General features: G+C 40.7%; 1 protein-coding gene across 5 annotated transcripts in view; it reads left to right on the top strand.

The window, feature by feature from the left end:
* APP (amyloid beta precursor protein) overlaps window positions 1-13,935 on the top strand; it is a 205,331-nt gene that overhangs the window by 47,716 nt on the left and 143,680 nt on the right. The window lies entirely within an intron of this gene.

Here is a 13,935-nt window from a genome sequence, read left to right as displayed (position 1 = left end):
TTTACTTGGTCCAGTTCAGTGAACTTAGTTCCTGTTGGAGAAAGGGTGCCATAGATTCAATTAATTTAATATAACTTAACGTATTGTTTGCCGGTCTTGCTCTGAAACGGAAGTGAGAGACATAAATTATTATACTTGCTTTTACTATTAAAGTTCTTTTTGGATTTTAAGGAATTGTCAAGTTGGAGGATCATGTAAGAATAAAAAATCACCAGATTGTGTTACTGCTACCTGAGTTGGGATTACCCTGATGACTCCAAATAGAATTGTTCATGTAGCAGTTAATATTAAAAAAAAATACATTTTTTTCTACTGAGCTGCTGTTCATGGTGCCAATCTGTTACATACTGTTATAGGAAACATTTTTGATGATGAAGAGCATGATGCCAAAGGTTGAGTTTGATAGTACTTGTCAAATGGTACTTGAAGCTCCTTGTTATTCTTTCCTTGATGCCTTTGCCTGGCTCTCCTGTGCAGAATATGCTGGGTTTGAGGTGTTTGGTTGGATGCAGCCACAACAGTTGCATGTTAATTAGTTGCCTCAAGCAACTGATTAATTGGGGAATTCTTACACAGTGAACAAGAAGAAATGATAGTGGACTCTGGTAGATTCCATCAGCACCTTTTATAAGTCAGTGTACTCAGCATGTGGTGTCCTCTTCTGGGCATTTGTAGCTTCTGTTTTCTTAGCTTCAGAATTGGAAATGTTAATCTGCATCATACTAAAATGTTCTTTTTTTTTCTTTTCTTTCTTCCCCTCCCCCCCCCACCCTTTTATTTTTTTGTTTCCCCCTACCAGCAGTCAGAGTGAGGTAACTGAAGGTTTTCATATACTGTTTACTTTGTGAAAGGTTTTTGTGTGGCTGCCTGGTAGGAGCCTGTTAGAGGAACCTAATCTTCATCTGTGCAAGGGGCACTAATGTCCAGCATGGGGATAATGAAAAGCTTAGGCAGAAAGAGGACTGATGCTATATGCAGACCTGCCCTCTCCATTGGCTTTGTTAAAGCATATTCAACCAGGGTCATGCTTTCTTTCCTGGTTTTTAATGCTACCATGCCATTTTTCCAGTGTATCTTAAAAATAACAATCAGCAAGACAGGAAACCAACTTGAGTGCCAGCAGTCAGGAATGACTGAATTTGCAGTCTGAAGCCTAAGTTTTTTTAACACAGTAGAGCATTTTCTATGGTCATGTCTTTGTATTTCTTTGGAGATTGTGTCTCTGTGAGAATGGGTTACAAGCTTCAACTGAAATTAAATCCTATTGCACACCTCATTGCTGTCCCCTTCAAAAGTCTCCTATAAGCTTGAGGTATATGAAGTTCAGAAAGTTGGTGCTAAGCTCTTAAAAATGATAGTAGTATTTAACTTATTCCACCCTCATGTACTCAGAGATGGTAGAAGCTGTTTTTGAATCATGCTTTAGGACCACCTTACTTGAGGTAGCGTGGTTCAGATTTCTAGTAACAGCAGGTCACCCAAGGTAGGAGTTACAGCTTGGCAAATAGCTGTGTCATGCTTTCGGTAACCTGTTAACACTTACTCATGTGAAGTAGACATCACTTTTTAAATATCATGTTTCATTTGTACATGCTTGAGCTAGTATAGCTTGATTCACATAGTACGTGGATTGAGATTTGCCCTTTTGACTTTATGACAGTGTCTGGCTGAGATGGTTGCTCTCTGCTCTTGGATGCTCACCCATGGTGTGAGAGGGTTGGGAGACCTCTGGCGAGAGGCATGGCGCAGAAGGATATGTGCATGGGCATGTTCTGGCTGTGCAGCATTTTGGATTGGAAAACAGATGCGGGATTACATCCCTTCCTACTCTGTCCTGAAAAAATTCAGGATCAGCGCATCTCAGGGATTCATAATCAACTTGGATTTTTTAAGTATAAACTAACGCTCCCTTTACCCATCTTGCTTTTGAGCACCTTCAAATGCACGTCCCATTTCTGCTGGAGAATAAGGTCTTACATATATTGGTGTGGAAGTTTTGTTGGATCTGGTTGGACTTAATATTATGCCACAGCAGTGTTGTTCTCTAGGGATTAACATCCCTGTGGTCAGTTGAGTCATTGGGAGCAATTTGAAGCGCTTCTGGTTTCTCCATTTGGCGACCTTCCTAATCCTTTTGAGATTGTTCTTTTGTAGGAGATGGAAAGCCAAAGAGCAAAAAAAGCTTTTCACTTTTCTGGCTTTTTTTTTGCGTTGGTGGATTCAGTCTTTCTGTTAGAGAAGTCAGTGTCAGGGTTCCCATTGACTTCAGTGGAGCATGCAGTACAAGGCCTCGAAAAAACGTTTTACCATCTGTATGGGAACAGACTGCAGGAAGGAGAAGGCTGGCAAGAGAATGTTTAGCTTCTTTTTTGGTGGGGGATGGAGCACTAAGACAGTTTGTTCTTTGATTTACACACTTCTGAGCTGCTTCTGTTAAAGGCACAGATGCCTATAGACAACCCAATGACTGGGAGTGTTGTGTACATCTAGACTTGGTGCTTATATACATGCTTAAGATTTGTCAGCTTTTGTCAGAACCATTCCCATGTCTGTGAGGTTCAATAGCCAGCTCTACAGCAATGTTCGTTACCTGTTAAGTAAAAAGATTACTCAAAAGCTTTGATCCCTGTTGTCTTCTCTGCTGTTGGAAGATGTTGGAGCCTGTGAGTAGTGGGGCTTGCTGAAAATATGCAGTGGTGGAGTGTGGGTCTGAGGGGCTCTGAGCTCCACCTCATGTGTTCTTGCTGCTGGAAAATAAACCAAGCCAGGTGGGTCTCTTGTGGTAATGTAGCAGCAGAGGGGGGGGTTTCTGCTACATTGGTTTTCCTTCTGAAAAAACAGTAATAAGGTGCTGTGATTTTACTAATAAAGAGTGCAGACTGAGTGTTCTGCAGCTGAATTGCCCTGGGAGACGATACAGGTGTCCTTCTATTTCAGATCTCAGTCTGTCACTACCGGCGTTGCTCCAGTGTGCACATGCTGTCCGACAGATTGGAAGTCTGTTGGGGAAGAAGGATGGTAGGGCTTCACTATATAGTAAAGCACAGATGATGATGCATGCTTCATTTCTTGCTTTGCTTTCAAAACCTGTAGACTCCAGGGCACAACTTCATCTGAAGGATCGTTGGCTGAAAGCTCTTGTTCTCAAAAGGGGAGGTGGTTGAGAGGTTCTCCTGTTAAATATCCACATGGACATCCTCCATGGACTCAGGGTGGCAGCTTATTTCTTTAGCAGCTACAGTATTTAGCAGAAAATTGGGATTAGTTTGGTTTTCAGTCCAATTTAGCAGGTGGAAATGAAGTACCAACCAGTCTAAGCTTTCTTACGAAGACATTTGCAGGTGGCAGTTGTTACATCCCTTTCCATTCCCTTCTTCTCTTCTGTCAAGTGCAGTTTACAAGTAAAAGTTAATTCTAAGGGATCTGGAGAGCCATAGTGCTTCTAATGGCTAATGAAAATTTCCTAATACCCTATTGGACATTAACTTTAAGTAATGCTCCGTGTGTGTTACCAAAGACATGAGCAGTAGATCCTGTTCCATATAGAGCAGAATTTGCACCATGTATGTACGAGCTGCTTTCTCAGGAGATTTTCTTCCTTGTGTCACCTGCTCAGGTTTCCATTGCTTTCACACTGGAAAACTGTTCCAGATTAATAATGCAAGTGTAAACTAAAATATTGAATAAGTCCATGTGGATCTAATCAGGCTGAAGTACATGCGTGCAGCTTATTCAACATTCAGACTGCAGTACTGAAATTTATTGTCTTGAGTTTTGGAACATTGTTATTTTATAGTCTTCTATTTGAAACAGACACATGTGAAATGTTAAAGACTAAATTTATTTCTGTCTTGGTAGTGGCTCCAAATTTGGGTCCCTTGAGTAGATTAGGCTTTAGAAAACGCCTAAGAGACAGTTTCTGTAGATGAGCTTTGACTATGAACTTCATTTAATCTGATATATAGTTAATATTGCTAATGGAATTAAGAAATACCTGATTTATCTTCAGACATGTATTCTCTAGGTTGCTGTCCTAAGAGAGCAGTTTGCAGGCAGAATAACTATATCTGTGCACGATAGTGGTGAGGCAGTTGACTACTGTGGACCAACTGTTCTGAGAAAGAACTTGAATACTAAATATACTGTGTTTGTATTTTAAAGCTGTAGTCTATATAATGTGTATTTCATGCACAAGCACAAGAATTAATGAAAAATATTGCTGCTTGATTTAAGAGGAAAAAAAGTGCAGTATCATCCTAGAGCTACTGACATAATTGCTGTAGGTATCCTTTCTTGAAGAACCAAGGCAGGGAAATATAAAATGGAATGCACATTCCTCTGCCATTCACAAACAAGAAATGTAACTGATCTGAATGTTTATACAGATGTGCTCCCTTTAGCTTCATTCTTCATGTTCAACTTTTTATTATTATTATTTTTAAGGTCAAGTTGTATTTCAGAACATCAGGTAGTCTGTTTCTAACTTGCAGATTTCCCAGACTTTTCCTGTATTCCTTTCACTACAGAACTAAACCATGCATGGTTTCCTTGTATTCTGGATAACAGAGTACAACAGCAGTTTCAGAATACGACCTTACGTTACCACTTCACATTCTTTGTACTAGAGCCTGAAGCTGGTTTCATGAAAAGAGAACTCACAGCCGCGTTTGTCTCTTGGGGCATGCGTACAACTGAATCTAGGCTCTTAGATTAATAAATTACCCTTTGGCTATTTCCCCAGTAAACTCAACAATGCATAAATTAATTAGATTATTAAAAGTGAGTTCCCACGCCTGTTACTTTGTGACAGTCCTTGCATGGCTCCAAAGGCAACTTTGTCATAAAGTAGGTAATCTTGTAAGCAGTGGAAGTTGGAAATTATTGAATAGAGGACAATTATTTTATTTCTTTTCCAATTATAGTTTTATAGCTTTTATGCTACTGCTTAGGTATATTTTGTACTGTGCAGTACTCGAAGAGCATAACTAACAACTTAGTTACAGTCACATAGTGTTCCTGTTTGACAAGACAGGTGGGAAGTTTCTTTAGGTGAAGCTCTTGAAACTAGTTCAGGTAGATAATCTGATGATTTAAAATGTGTATTATAGCCCATATTTATTATTTCTTTCAAAACCCAGGGAAATGGAAATTGCGGCTTTCCACATGTAGTGATTTTCAAAAAGCTATTAAATTGTTTAATTTCATACCTTTAGAATTGCACCCCAGGTTTAGGCAGAAATTGCTGGTACAAAATCTGTTTCTTTCCCTGCTGGCCCTTGAAATGCTGTCATGCCTGAGGTGACATGATGTTTCATTTTCATAATGAAAATACAATGACAGGTCAGACGTTTGTTTGGGGGTTTTGTTATTGTTGTGGTGATGTTTATTGCTTGTTGTGGTTTGTGTGGGGCATTTTTTTGGGGTTTTTTTTTTTTTAATGTTTGAATTTTTTTAGAAGAATAGTCCTACTAAGGACTGCTTCTCCAACATCAGGTAGCTGAGCCTTTGTTGCAGTCCCTTGGATGCTGGTACTGTAGCCAGCACAGTTTTGTTTAAACACCTATGTAAAACTGTGTATCGGTTTCCTTGAACAGATCACTGTCAGTTTGTATATTGATGTCAGTGTGTATTGACACTCCTTCCTTGTGCCTTACGTTCCTCCCACTGACGTGCGCTGTTGGAGGGATGGCAGCCTGCAGAAGAATATGGAAATCTTGACCCAAATTCTCTAGCTGCTTACACTGTCCCATCTTCCTTGATTAGGGGGACACAGTGCTTCAGGCAACCCTTAAATCCATAAAGAAGGAATGGGGTGGATGAAATCTTCTATCATGACTAAAAGAGATTTTTATTTATTTAATATCTGTCTATCTGTCTGTCTATCTTTAATCCTGGCTGCTTGTTATTTCCCTCTTGGGAACACAGGAGTCCATATCCTTTGTGCGTGATAAAAATATCCTGTAACTTCATTAGATATTATTCCATCTCACTGCTCTAATACTTAATCTTATTCCTGCAGAACTTTAACTAAAAAATACGAAGGTACAAGCAAACAGAAAAGGACAAAATAGAACCCTCCAAACCCCAAACTGTTAATTGCTGCTGGCAGTGCCACAGAGTAACAGGCAGATATAATCTCATTTTCTGTGTTTGTGCTCAAGTGGAGTAAAATTGTGAACAGGCATATGGTGGCAAGACAAAGCGGGCCTTGCTGTCTCCCTGCGAGTAAAACTTTCTGCTACAAAGAGATAGAAGTGCTCATTGCATTTAAACCAGTAAGTGCTTAAGGTGGACAGGGAAGCAGTTTAGAAGCGACCATAAGTCCACCTGTGTTTACTCTGAGGTTTTACAGTATGAGGAGCTGGATATGCTTCATAATTACACAGAAGAGACTTTAGACTCCTGATATGGTAAGTGGATTTTGCCTGGCAGAGCTAAGTTTTTGGTTTGGTTTCCTTACTGCATGTAAACATACTTGTGTTATAAAATGAAGGACTTGAAATGTGCTTGACCATGCAGCTTTACTTCTGCTTTCATAGTTTTCTGTCTTGCTTGTGTGCAGAGGAAGGCACTCAGAGAAAGCCAGTGTGCAAGCGTTCAGTTAAGTCTGAGTGAAGTCACAGGGCTCTGTGCGTGAATTAGGTTGAGTAGGTTATCACACATCTGGCAGATTTTCTGAATGCTTTAATTACAAGGTAAGTGGCAGTCTTCCATGAAATTCCAGGTTAAGGCACATGGGGATTTTTAAGAGATGAGACTGTGTACATGTGAAACTTCGTGTGGATGAACCAACCCACCTGGCCACTGTACCAAAACCAGCTCGCGTTTCTACCACTGTCAGTGCCAGAATGTCCTGGGTTCAGCTGCAACAGTTATTTTTAGGTTTTTTCTCCTTCCTAGAAGCTGGTGCAGTGCTGTGTTTTGGCTTTAGTCTGACAGTGCTGATAAAACACCCTTGTGCTAGTTGTTAACTCTGATCAAGGACCACACATAGCATGTTTTTTTTTGTGTTGGTGTGTCAACCTTTCTAAAGGTTGCATGACTTCTACCCTCCACCTTGCTTGGCAGTGAGGCAATGGAATGGGTTGCTTAGGGAAGTGGTGAATTTTCCATCCCTGGCGGTGTTCAAGGCCAGGTTGGACAGAGCCTTGGATGTCATGGTTTAGTGGAAGGTGTCCTTGCCCATGGCAGGGGGGGTTGGAACTAGATGATCTTAAGGTCCTTTTCAACCCTAACTATTCTATGATTCTATAATTCAGTGCAAGGGTTGTGCCTGTGCCTCTAAAATCTCTGTGTTTGGGCAAGAGGACTGCAGAGCTGATGTACCAGAGGTTACTGTGGTTTAGGGTTACAGTGGCTGCTGTTTTGCCTGGTTAGCCTGCAGGCCTAACCAAGAGTTATGGCTAGAGCAGGTGCACAGGAAGCAAGGGTTAAAAATCATACCTGGGGCCAGCAGTTGCTGAAGAAACAGGCAAAAAATTAGGATAGCTGGTTGAAATGGGAGGAATCATAAAGGTAACAAACATTCATTGCCTGTGTTGTGTGCTGCATATGTTGTGTGTGCAATACAGTGATTGATTTTTCCTCATTTATAAATGAGAGCTTAAGGGAGAGTATTTATTTCCACAAGACTTTGTGAGGCTCATCTTTTTTTCATAGAGGTTTTTAGTTTGACATAATTTTTAGTCTTTAAATTACATGACTTTGCAGCACTAAGTAACAACAATAACAACAAAACCAACACAAAACCCAACCAAGCGAACACCAACAACAGCAAAACAAATCCCAAACAAAATCCCAGACCACCACTCTTTAAAAATTCTTGCTTCCCTAGTCCCAATTGGGTTTTAAATCTTACTGAATAAAGATTGAAAATTACCTTATGCTGAGACGCTCTACAGTAATGTAGAAAAGTGTTTGTAAAAACTAGTAATAAACTAGAATATTTTGACATGAGACATGTATAATAACTGGAACCTGTGTATAGCTGTCTATTTTCCAGATACAGGGCTGCAACACTGAGAACAGGGCATTTCATTCAGGGCTGGCGGTGCTTGTGTCATTGCTGCTCATGTGATGCCACTACTGCTGCAGCTGATCCAGGACAGCTGGGACTCTGCAGCATCGCTGCTCCTGAACTCATGGATTGGAAGGCTTGCAGAGACATTGTGCATGTACCCACAGGAACAATTACTGTGTTCTCTGTGTAGACATGCCAAACACTTGAGAATGTGTTCAGCGTGTAGGCTCGCTGCTGCTCTTCAGTAACGTACCAATGTAAAACACTGGGAAGGAGCTGTTCTTCTGTTTCTTTCTGTGTTTTGAACATGTAGGTTGCTTTCTGCCCTCTGAAAGGAAAATCCTTCAGAAGGATTTTATTTATTTACTTGAAGATACACTCCAGAAAGAAACAGAATTAGTTTTGATCCAGCTACAGTTTGTTAATCTGGAACTGAAGGCTTTTTTCATAGTTGAAGCATTATTTAGCTGTCCTTCAGATGTGCTTGCTGTCAAAGGACGTTTTCCACAAACCATTTTAAGACCACAGTCTTCCTAAACACTTGTGGGTATTTTGTGCTTACAGTAGCTGTCCACTGACTACTTCACTGAAGTGGTAAAGAAAAATCTCTTAAAGCACAGCGATAAATAGTTACCTGTGTCACATCTGTGACTTTGGTTTACTGTTTTTATAAAGTGACTCGTCTGATAATTTCTGTGAACAGTTCTCATTCTTAAGGTAACATGGATAGTGTAAGTATAGAATATTCGTAGTACAAAGTTTCATAGTCCAGTTGTAAGTAAACTTGCTCACAGACCAGCTTGTTTGGTTGGGAATGTAGGGGACAAGAGTAGGAGGGAGAGTCTGGATGTAATCCAAAGTGTATCCTAGTTTGCTTATCTTCCCCTTTCTTTAAGTAAATCAAGTCATTCAGATGATTCAAGTTGTTAAAGGTGCAACTGCTAAAGCCACCCTAATTAGTTTCTGACTGTTTGCAACAGTAATTTCTTCATTTATTTTATCTATATGAGCATTCCTTGCTAGTCAGTCTTGCATTTAGTTTTTAATACAGATACTGTCACTGGCTGTCTGAGACAGGTTTCAAGCAGAATGGCAGCTTGTAAATACCTGTCAGCTCTGGAGTGCTTTAGCACCTGTCCATCAGTGGCACGTTGCAGAGAGACTGAGCAGACTCTTGTCATTGGGAGAGTAGGAGTTGAGCGTTATAACTGAATTCAGGCTGGTTTCAAAGTCTTCCTGTGCCAGGTGCTGAAGCTTAGGGTCAAAGAAGATCTAGAAACCAAATGTGTGATCTGATTTAAGCCAGGATGTCATGGCTAGGTACAGCAAACAACTGAAGGATAAGGAAAGAGGGTAGAAGGAAATTATAGTAAGAAAAATATGTCCACTTCAAACTGATACAGGATTTGGTGCAGTTAAACTAAAACACATCTCTGATTTGGAACAGCATTCAAACTGATGTGGTATGCACTTTGGAGAAAAAATGGAGGTGTTTAAATAAAAAATGGCAATTCATTACATGTTAATTTTGCACCTTAATTTTAAAAAGTTTGGTTTTGCCTGTTGCCCAGGATCTCTGCCATTCCAAATTGATGGCAAAGGTGGACACCAGTTCCTGATTATGCCTTACATTCTTTACTCGAAAATAGTGTTTCTTTCTTCCTTTTTTTTTTTTGTATTTCATGTTAAGTGTAACCCTACCCTGTATTTTACAAGGAGTGCATGAGTGCATGTACTTCTGTGTATTTGCAAGTGTGTGGATGTATGTGTGGATGTATGTGTTTCATACTCCATTAGTAACTTGGATCATTTGTTCTGAAGATGAATCTTGGTCTCTTCCCTAGGATGATTCTGCTTTTGGAATATAGAGGAAAAGATCCTTAAGTTCAAGCAGAAATAAGAATAAATCTGTATCACTGATTCCATCCATATACATTATAATAGTACTGCATGTTTTATATTTACATATTTCTATTGTTATTCTAATTGTGTAAGAAAAAATGCATCAGTAAATTGAAATAGCTCCACTAAACCCCTAGTCACGAGCTAACCTTGTAAACCTTTAAAAAATTTATTTGAATATATGATAAAAGAAGCAATATTCTGAATGGTTGTAGTTACTCTAGATGATGAGAGGTGTAATGAATAATACCAAGAGGTGAAATACTATGGTTTTGTGTGTAAATGTCATTTAGTTTCAGAGATGACTGTGCCTCATGATTATGCTCAACCATTACTTCAGGATCGCATCAAGATGTACAGAGTTCATTTGCTGTGTGTTTATGACTGTGTAGAGAAAAGCCTACTTGTATAATCATATATCAGGGATTGAATAAAAAAAAAGTATTGCTCAGAGATCTCAGTTGAGTTTAATGCTGGTGTTTGAGCCCTGGTGAAGGATTACCCTGAGAGGCTGTGGAGTCTCCATCCTGGAGATACATAAGAGTTGTCTGGACACAGTCCTGAGCAACCAGCTTTTGAGCAGAGGAGTAGGGCCAGGAGACCTCCAGAGCTCCCTTCCACCCTCAAACAAGTGTAGTAAATCAAGACGCTCACAAGTTTTAAATTTACGAAGGTGTTTGTAAGCTTCAGCCAAGCTTGGCCATACTAAATGGACTGTCTGTGGAGTTGGGTCCTTCTGCGCAGGATATGTGATCTCCTCGCTGCTCTTCAGCTCATCCTCATCCAAGTCCCCCTGAGCTGTTTCCCCCATGCACTGGGCCTGGTATTCCAGGAGGGCCTCGCCGCCCCATGCACCTGCGAGCAATGCTTGCCTCTTGCCCATAGCATACTGGTGACTGTCATCCTCTGGCCCATCTGGACTTTCCTGAAATGATCTCCCCACCCTATGTGTGTGCCTGGCATTCCTGGTGTGTGCACCCGCCTGTGTTGGCTGTGCCAGAAGGTCTCCCAGCTGGTCTTCGGTCCGCAGGTGGCGGGGGTGGTTGTGGTGGTGGCTGCGTGTACGCTGCTTTGTTTTAATGGTTTCCTCAGTTGTATCTTTTTGGTTTTCCTAGATTTGTTCTCCTGTTAGGTAACACATACTCGACTAGTTTATTGTAGCACTGTCACCCCTCTATCAACGCCTTTGTATGCAGACAGATTAAAATGCCCTTTCTTTCCTTAAGCATATCTGCGTTTGAGTCCTAAATCCGTTTGTCACCAGGCTTGGTAGTGGTAAATGAGAACGTAAACAAGATTACACTAAATACTAAGTAGTCAGAGTGCAGAGGCTTTTTAGATGTTTGTTTCTGAAGTCGGTGTAATAGGGGAAGCTTAGTAATGAAAATGGAAGTAAATTAAGATCTAGGTATGACTTGGTTGACAGTTAAAAGTTTTAGATTATGTTGACCTCTGTTTCTTCCACTGTTTCCTTTGAAATATACTAAAGGAATTACTCTGCAAGCAAGTTACAATAACGGTGGAAGTTTGGATCTCCTGTAGCTTCCTATTCTTGCTTGCCCTAACTCTAGAAGGACCAGTGGCTCATTAGGGACACTAAAAATAAATGCGAGACTCATTTTTCTGTGCCACTAAGTAGGTCCCACTTCAATTCAGAGCAAAAACCTTACGTAAGTCTAGTGAAGAGAGCTTTCCTCAGTGCGTGCACGCTGCTGGCATTAACATACTGATAATGAAATCCAAAGCCTGTTTTCTCTTGTGAAGGGTGGACGGAGCTTTGTGCGAGCTGTCAAAAGAAATTAGGAGTTTAGTAACTGATGTAGAAACAGAAGAGGAGGGTTCTTTGTATGTCTTCGCCCCTGTGTGCTCTTGACAAATTCTGTTAACTACTAGAATTTGGTCCACTGTACTAACCAGAGCCCAAAAAGGTGGGTTTGGCAAATGTAAAAAATAAAACACTGATTTCCCCCTCTCCCCTCACAATCCTATTGTTTCAGTAAGGTTCTACAGTAGAGTTCTCCTTAGGAAAGCAACCAAGTGTGTCTTTATTCTCACAGATCAGAATCCTATTTTCTGTCATTTTAAAGCTACCCCCATGTTCCTGTGGATGCATAAATTGCTTTGAGGTGTTTTTTTTCCTTAATTTCATTTTTTTTTAACATTCCAGTCAAAACTTTGTGACATTTTTATTTTTTTTTTTTTTTAGTTACCTTCACTTAAGGCATTTGCTTCCTCTGTATGTGACAAGTGCTGCTTAACCCCAAGCAACGTTAAAATGTCTCTGATGAGAGCGTCTCAGTGACACAGTGATACATCAAGTGCGTGGTTTGTGACAGCATGCAGTATTACGTAGCTGTGGGCTGTAATTACTCAGATGTGATGTCTGCAGGCATAAGAACTTGGAAGAGTGCAGCATGATGATGCTAAAGGCATCACAGAAGGATCTGATTTTCTTGCATCTTGGCTTGTTAGCTCTTCAGGCAGCCATGATGCCCTGTGGAGTAATATTTATACAGTAGCTGAGGTGTGAAATTTCCTCGTCATGGTGACCTCCTAATCCATTTTGGCTGTGCTGTGACAAGAGTCAGGGGCATGAGCATGTTTGGTGGAGCTGAGGGGACCCAAGAGAAAAGAGATTGAAGAGGAAAGGAGAGCTTTCCTTGAATTTGGAGCCTTGCTGTTCCAGTTCAGAGTTCAGTATTTGAAGCAGTGGTGGAGCAGAGGGAGCAGCAAGCTCCTCTGCTTTATACAAGTACTGTAAAAATGGTGATATATTTGTAATGTGGACAGTGACCATCAGCCCATGTCACCTGCTGACAAAAAGAGCAAAGCAAAGCTGCAGTCTTCTGAGTGCAGGAAACTTTCACTCTTAAGTTCTGAGTTCTACTCTGTGGGCTTTCTTAAAGTGAACTGTGTCTTGTGTGCTGGGTTAATGTAGGTTGCTGTCTGAAACCTCTGCACACTAATTGTTGTGAGCTGAGTGTGCTGTTAAAGCTGGCAAAAAAAACTTATCAGATGGCTTCTGTGAAGTACTTAACACAAAGCAAGAGATATCTGTCTAAAAAATGCTGTTTTGTAATAGCAAGGTTGGCATTCAGTCTCTTTAGTATAAGCATTGTTTCATAGTGTTTCTATAGTAATTTTCTTGGCATTGTCACTGTGCCTGGCCTTGTTTTGTCTATTAAGCTGTTAATATAGTTCAATTTTACAATTATTTTAGTGCCCTCCTGTCTTTTAATGGAAGTAAGAAGCTTGACCCAAGTGTTTCAAATTATGCTGTGATTACTTTCTTTTGTTACCATGCCTGTGACCCAGTCCATGTTCACTCAAAGACTACTGATCTCAAATCTGAAAAGGCTGTACTGTTGTTTATTAGTGTCTTTTAAAGTTTGAAACAAGCTGCAGTTCAATAGTCTGCATCCTTCATTTTTGCCACAATTACATTTTAAGTCTTCGGTCAGGGAAGTGCCCGCTGGGATGCTGTGAGCTTGGGGGAGATAGGTGGTGGAGATAAATCCTTTTTCCTCAGGGCACTGCTCCTAAGTTTCGCAGGGTGATTTTCCAAGCATTGGGTTTAGAATCCCAAAATTCACCAAATCTCAGCCCAGCTCTCTTTAGCTGGAGTCATGTTCCTTTTTCTACAGGGTGTTTTTAGACCATCTCCAATTACTTATTTTTCCTCAGGCTCGTTTCTGTTTCTGTCTTTTCCACTGGTAGGTATACGTAGACTGTAGTTTTCAGTCCACCTAAATCCTCAGATCTGACATACTTGGAAATTGGTAAGGATTGCTTGGGGAAAGGCAAAGGAAAACTAGTACCTTCTGAGTATGATGCTAGGGCAGACAGACTGCTGATTTGAAAACTCAGAAGCGAGAGCCATAGGCTGTGTTAGCAACTGCTGTGGTGCAGTGCGAGCTGGGAGTGAAGCAGCAGCGGCTGAGCATCCATGCTGGGGGCACTGTGCAGGCTTCACTTTAGTTAGCTCTAGTCTGCTGTGGCCTGGACTATCTATC

This window comes from Pezoporus wallicus, unplaced genomic scaffold (genome assembly GCF_028554395.1).
Source record: "Pezoporus wallicus isolate ANWC-B61680 ecotype Strahan unplaced genomic scaffold, APGP_CSIRO_Pwel_v1 contig_6094, whole genome shotgun sequence".
Classification (NCBI taxonomy): Eukaryota; Metazoa; Chordata; class Aves; order Psittaciformes; family Psittacidae; genus Pezoporus; species Pezoporus wallicus.
This window is presented reverse-complemented; position numbering and strand designations above follow the sequence as displayed.